A 7,488-nucleotide genomic window follows, 5' to 3' on the forward strand; every position below is an offset into this window, starting at 1 on the left:
TAGCAATTGTGGAAACCAGGAAAAGGCTTCTGGTAGAAGTGAGAACTTGAAGAGAAATATGGGTTCTAAGAGGTGAGAGGGAAGAAAGGAGTGAATTCCAGAACAAAAGTACAAAGGTGGAAAATGGAGTGCTGTTGGTGATAGACAGAGAAAAAGCCTTTCTAAATTCTTTAGTCTAATGTTTTTTTGTTTACAGAGAGCATTACATTTTATGTATTATGACATTGCCTACCTGGAATCTAGAGATCCCTAACTTGTGGACTAGTGAGATCAGATTACAAGCTTTGGGGGTCTCCAACCTATAAGCTATTCCTAAAACTTGGGGTTCATCAGATCTCACTAGGCCACAAGTTTGGGATCTCTGGATTCCCCGTCTTTTTAATAAATTATACTTATGAATATACGTAGGGGGTCTCATATGCCATGATTTGATCCATTAATGACCCAGAAAATAAGTTAATATGTGAACTTTTTTTTTTTTAAACCCTTACCTTCCATCTTGGAGTTAATACTGCTCCAGGGCAGAAGAGTGGTAAGGGTAGGCAATGGGGGTTAAGTGACTTGCCCAGGGTCACACAGCTGGGAAGTGTCTGAGGCCAGATTTGAACCTAGGACCTCCTGTCTCTAGGCCTGGTTCTCAATCCACTGAGCTACCCAGCTGTCCCCCTATTGTGTGAACTTTTAAAGTGAAGTTTCTATATGTTCTATGAGACTCCTGATATTGCCCCTTCCTTTTCTTCATTCTGTGGACTGAGAAATTCAGCTCCATCAGATTATGGAGCGGCCCAGAAATCTATCTGTAAAGTCTCATTTTTCATAAATATTTTGATTGTACTCAAAATTTTTTTCATTCAGGATTTAGAGCAGGAAGGGGCCTTTAGATGTCATCAAGCCTAACTTTGTCATTACACAGATGAGGAAACTACAGTCCAAGATCACACAAATCATAAACCCTTAAAAGATAAGGGGCTTGTGAAGCTTCAATTACTACTAATAAATCATAAATCATAAATCATATGGTACAACATTTTTCAAATCACTTTACCTGATTTAATTTAATCATTATGTTTTCATAGATTAAATTATCCCAAAATAATTTTTTAAAAATTGATGAAACTGAGGTTCAGAGTGGTTCATTGACTTGCAGCTATTGGGTCAAAAGCAGGATCCAAGTCCAAGGCTTTTTGCACCACTCCTTCTCTTGCATCTTACCTAGCAGCCAAAATCAGTAAAACTCTACTGGGACTACTTGATGTTAGGCAAGAGGGATACAAAGACAAAAGGTGGAACTATCCTTGTCTTTAAAGGCATGAATCCTTAAAAACAATATATTTTTTAAAAATTCATTTAATTTAGAATACTTTTCCATGGTTCCATGATTCATATTCTTTCCCTCCCTTCCTTCTACTCCCCTCCCATAGCCAACAAGTAATTCCACTGGGTTTTACATATTTTTTACATGATCAAGACCTATTTCCATATTGTTAATATTTGCAATAGGGTGATCAAATGAGTCTACATCCCCAATCATAGCCCCATCGAACCATGTGATCAAGCAGTTGTTTTTCTTTTGTGTTTCTACTCCCACAGTTCTTTCTCTAGCTGTGGATAGAGTTCTTTCTCAAAAGTCCCTCAGAATCATCCTGCATCATTGCATTGCTGCTAGTAGTGTAAGAAATAAAATTTAGTTATTATAGTTATATCCTTAAAATATGTGGCCGCCAGGAATCAACAATTCAGGTTGATTCCGTAATTAAATCAGACCCAAGTCAGCATCGGGTTGAGGAGTTTATTTACAATCAGGAAGGTGAGTAGGGATAAAGAGAAGAGGGAGGTTAGAAGACTAAATAAATGAAGCTGTAAGCCGCAAGGCCCAACAGCCGGATAGGCAGAGTTTAGAATTGGCCCAGCTAGGCCAAGGAAGCCAGCCTAACTTACCCACGTGACAATACAGAGCATAAGCTGACTGTGGTCTCAGGAGATGCTTCTTCCTCTAGTTCCAGACGACAACTGCCCCCACAGGAAGTTCACTAACTTACTTAAAGAGATCATGTCTTTCATCACTTCCTGTGGTCCACCTCTAGTTAAATGGACAAATGGCAGTTTCTACATTGATTTGGACTGCCCAAAGGGCAGTCCCTTATTCTTGATTTGTTACTTATTGTCACGTGTGGGTAACTCGTCTCCCCTCCCCACTAAGGGAGGTGGGAGTGACATCATTAGCACGCCTGGGTTGAGTAGATTTTTGACTATTAATGGGATAGAGCTAATTTCTATTTACACAATCCCCCCTGATGATCATTGGGTGCCTAGTCACCCCAAGTGATCATGTTACACAAACATCTTCTACCACAAAGGTCCTTCTAACTACAATAGTTAGAGATAAGAGGGAAATGGAAAAGAGAGAAAGCAAAACCAATGTTTTGCTAAGCGCGTTGACAAGAAACCAATTGGGGGCAGTCCCCAATCAGCATAACATGTACAATTAAGGTAACTGTTCAAAAACCCCATCAGTCCATTCATTAGTACCCAAAGTTCGTTCTGGATCACTTGATGCAACAAAACCCCATCAGTTCAATCAATTGCAACCCAAAGTTCATTCTGGATCTCTTGATTAAACGTAGGTTCTTCAGGCATCTCTCTGCAAACAGTTCATTCTCTGGATTTAAGGAATCAGCAAGTTTCTTTCCCTGAGAATTTTCTCAAACAAAACCAAAAATTAAATCTTGGATATAATAAAAATACGATTAATCTTGGATTTTATAAAAATACAATCCCCCCTGACGTGGGTATTTAGAAAGAAATACCCAGATCAGCTCAATATATACAGTTGAGTCATGGGGTTGCATGAGTCAATTCAAAAGAAAAAGGAAAGAAAAACTATAAAAATCAAATAGAAGAAATTGAAGCTTTTGAAAAAGAAAGGCATTAAAATCAAAATCAAAATATCAAAGTTATGCACAAAAAAAATTTTTTTTTTTGAAGAAAACAAAATAAAATTATAACAGGCCCTAGTATTTGGGTCTCATCAATTATAATTTCCATCCTACTAGTCTGTAGGATACAATGCAGTAATACTGCACTTACCCGTTTGCAGCTAAGACTACAGGAAGTTGCCATTCTATAAGAGAGAAAAAAAGGACCCGATTTAAATGCAAGGGAAGCGTCTGTCATTCCCTTTACTCTCAGGAGTATATGGGTGAGCCAAATAATAGCCAACCTGTGGTACCTGACTGGCAGTGTAGTTCGGAGAGTCCTACGTCTTAACATATGTTAAGCGTCGCAGCTTCGATTCTTACACTGAGTTCAAGTCCTCAGTGTTGGCGTGGGAGTACCTCAATCCCACCTGTATATGTGTGATCTCTTTAACCTCGTGCTCCTCGGCACTGTGCAGATGTTCTCAGAATCCCATTTGATTTGTCGGTCGGTCTTCATGACCTTGTGCTTTCCTTAGCACCATTAATGGCTCATGTGTTCCCTTCTCCTGGAATTAGATAGAAGCATTAATCATAGTCCCATAACATTTAACAATATATGGCAAGTTCTTGGAGTCTAAACCTTGTGAGTAAGCATTAATATTACAGCAATTATATATATATTAAAATTATAGCATTGCAAAAAAATGAAAAAATTAAGTGATTATATGTACTCAAGTACAAGAAATGAGAAAAAAGACAAAAAAAATATCAATTATTCTATTAAAAGATATTAGGTAAATCAATAAGAAATTAGAATAAAATCAGGGAAAGAATCAAGACAGACCAATGATTCCAAATTAACATCCATGAGTCCATGAACTGTTATCTCCAATGCAGGTAACAGGAAACAGTCAATCAGGTTCAATAGAAGATGCCCTCTTTACATGTGAGCAATGAATCCAAGAGTCCTTTTCTCCGATCTTTATAGCTGTTGGGGTGGTTATTAAAATTTCAAACGGGCCATCCCACGAAGGCTGGGTTGCCCCAGTGCGCTGGAAGTTCTTTATATACACTTTGTCTCCTGGATTCAGGTCGTGAAGTGAAAAGTCTATTGGTCCTGCTTGTACTGCAGTTCCAGATTCATGGAGTTCGCGCAGTCTGTGTTGCAGTTCCTGTATATAGGAAGCAATAGAAGTATCTCCTCCTAATAGTGATGTATATGCAGGAGAAAAAGGTTTAGCCTGTATAGGAGGATGTCCAAAAAGCATCTCATATGGTGAGATGTGTAGATCTCCCCTAGGTCTGCTTCTAAGATAAAATAAAGCTAGAGGGAGAATTTCAGGCCATTTTAGATGTGTCTCAGTACATAATTTGCCAATCATGGTTTTAAGTTCTCTGTTCATCCGTTCAACTTGGCCTGAGCTCTGGGGGTGATATGGTACATGGAATTTTGGAGTTATCCCCAGGCATGAATATATTTCAGATAAAACTGAATCAGTAAAGTGACTCCCTCTGTCCGAGTCAATACGTGCAGGCAGACCAAAACGAGGAATGATTTCTTTTAAAAGCACCTTGGCAACAAAGGCTGACGTGGCTCGGGCAGTAGGAAATGCTTCAGGCCACCTGGTCAGTTGATCCACTATGACCAGACAGAATTTATATTGTCCAGCCTTTGGCATTGTTATGAAATCAATTTGTAGGTGCTCAAAGGGTGTGTAAGCTAATGGACGCCCACCAAAAGCCTTGCCACGAAAGGCGTGTTGGTTATATGCTTGGCAAGTAGGGCAAGCTGCACACACTTTAGAGGCTATAGTGGTTATGCCAGGAGCTATCCATACTCTCTTAACAGAGTCCACGATGCCCTGGGTACCAAAATGACCATTTTTATGAATAGATTGGCAAATTTGTCGATAAAAGTGTCTAGGGAGCAGGGGTTTTCCTTCAGAGGACACCCATACTCCATTTATCTGTTTGGCTTTAAATTTCTGCTTCCATTTTGTTATTTCCTTCTCATCATAGGAAAGTGATAAATTTAAGTCATCAGTGGTTGTTAATGTTAAAATTAGTTCAGGCCCTTCTATTGCTGCTAGCTTTGCAGCAATATCTGCCCGATTATTTCCCTTAGAGACAGGGTCAGTTCCACCTGTATGGGCAGAGCAGTGAACTACAGCTAGGGCTTTAGGTAGCTGGAGAGCAGAAAGAACTTCATTAATAATTTTTGCATTAGCTATAGATTTTCCAGCTGAGGTTAAAAATCCTCTCTGGAGCCATAACATACCCACTGCATGACATATTCCAAATGCATATCGAGAATCCGTATAAATTGTAGCCTTTTTATCTTTGGCAATTATACATGCATGTTTTAGAGCCATGAGTTCTGCGGCTTGAGCACTTAGATTTGAGGGCAGTGAAGCTGACCATACAGTGTTAAATTCTGTAACTACAGCAGCTCCAGTGTAGCGTATGCCATCTCTCATAAATGAAGAGCCATCAGTAAATAAAACTAGATCAGGATTCTCTAAAGGAGTGTCCAGGAGATCGTCTCGAGGCTTTTCAGCCATGGACACTAGTGTTTCACAATTATGTAAAGGTTCTTCTGAAACTGGTAAATCTGGAAGCAAGGTGGCTGGGTTAAGGGTTGTACAACGTTTTAAAGTAATATTTTCATTATTTAGCAAGGTTATTTCATACCTTGTAATTCTCTGATCAGAAAATGCCTGTGTTCTATGTCTTAGCAGTAATGCTTCCACTTCATGTGGGCACATAATTGTTAATGGGCATCCCAATACTAGATCAACAGTTTTTGTCACTAACAGAGCTGTGGCAGCTACACCTCTAAGGCATGGTGGTGCACCTGCAGCTATAGGGTCTAGCTGAGCTGAATAATAAGCAATTGGACGCTGGTATGGTCCCTTCGTGGTCGCCAAATTGTAAGAATGAAAAATGATAAAGGCTGCTATTAATATATAAATTAGTATTTTAATTAAAGCCATGTTGATAGATAAAATCACTAGACCACGCGCTTGTAAGCATTCAAAACTGCCGCCTCCATACTGTCTCCTAGCCAAGCGCCTACTCGCCAAAGAAGAGACCACTCCCTCCTAACCCACGAGATTTAAGCGCTCCCCTGTGTCAAGACGTCGGAAACGGAAACCAGTTGGACCATGTTGGATCAAGGGAAATGTAGTTTTGATACCTTTACATTCGACTGTGCCACAGTATATCCTTCTCTGTGTATAATGTTCTTCTGATTCTGCTCCTCTTGCTCTTCATCAATTCCTGGAGGTCATTCTAGTTCACATGGAATTCCTCTAGTTCATTATTCCTTAAAAACAATATTTTTTAAAATTCAAAGATATTTTACTTTTCCAATTACACATAATAACAATTTTCAACATATTTTCCAAAATTATAAGATTTAAATAGTCTCCCTCTTTCCCTTTCCTCCTCCCTCTAGAAGATGGTAAGCGATTTGATCTGGATTATACCTCTTTATTAGTCATTGTGATAAAAGCCTAATCATATAAAACCAAAAATTCAAAATAAAATTATTAATAAAAAAATGTGCAAGGTAGTATGCTTTGATCTGCATTTAACTCCAACAATTCTTTCTCTGGAGGTGGATAGTATTCTTTTTCATAAGTCCTTCAGAATTGTCCTGGATCATTCACTGTATTACTGAGAGTAGAGGAATCTATTACAGTTGATTATCATGCAATATTGCTGTTACCATGTATGATGTTCTCCCAGTTCTGCTTACTTTGCCCTGTATTGGTTCATGTAGATCTTTTAGGCTTCTTCTGAAATCATGCAATTTATCATTTCTTATAGCACAATAAATATTCCATTACCAACATATACCATAATTTGCTCAGCTATTACCCACTTGATGGATATCCCGTTTCCAATTCTTTGCCACCACAAAAAGGTGGCTATATTTTTGTACAAGTATGTCCTTTCTACTATTTAAAAAAATCTTTTTGGGATACATACCTAGTATGTATTACTGGATTAAAGGCTATGCATTTATTTTATAGTCCTTTTGGTAAGATTGCAAATTGCTTTCCAATATGGCTGGATCAGTTCACAATCCCACCAACAATGCATTAGTGTCCCAATTTTGTAACATCCTCCACTACATTTTTCAGTTTCCTTTACTGTCATATTGGCCAATTTGTTAGGTGTGAGGTGGTACATCAGAGTTATTTTAATTTGCTTTTCTCTAATCAAGAGTGCAGTAATCCTTTTTTGTAAAATTATTTTTTCTGATCAAAGGAGCTCTGCCTACTCATTGATCCTAGAAGTCACTTCTCTTTTACCTTCAGTAAAACATCCAGATCCACCTCACAGAGTTTTGAGCCTCAAAAAGGGCTTGGCAACTATAAAATGGCAACACATAAATGAATTTATACATAAAAATATGTACTCACACATAACCATTACCTTTAGTTTTGGAATCAATATCTATTCCAAAGCAGAAGAATGAGAAGGGCACAGCAACTGGAATTGAATGACTAGCCTAAGGTCACATAGCTAGCAAGTCTCTGGTTCAAATTTGAACCTAGCACCT

The sequence above is a fragment of the Gracilinanus agilis genome, chromosome 2, assembly GCF_016433145.1.
Source record: "Gracilinanus agilis isolate LMUSP501 chromosome 2, AgileGrace, whole genome shotgun sequence".
Classification (NCBI taxonomy): domain Eukaryota; kingdom Metazoa; phylum Chordata; class Mammalia; order Didelphimorphia; family Didelphidae; genus Gracilinanus; species Gracilinanus agilis.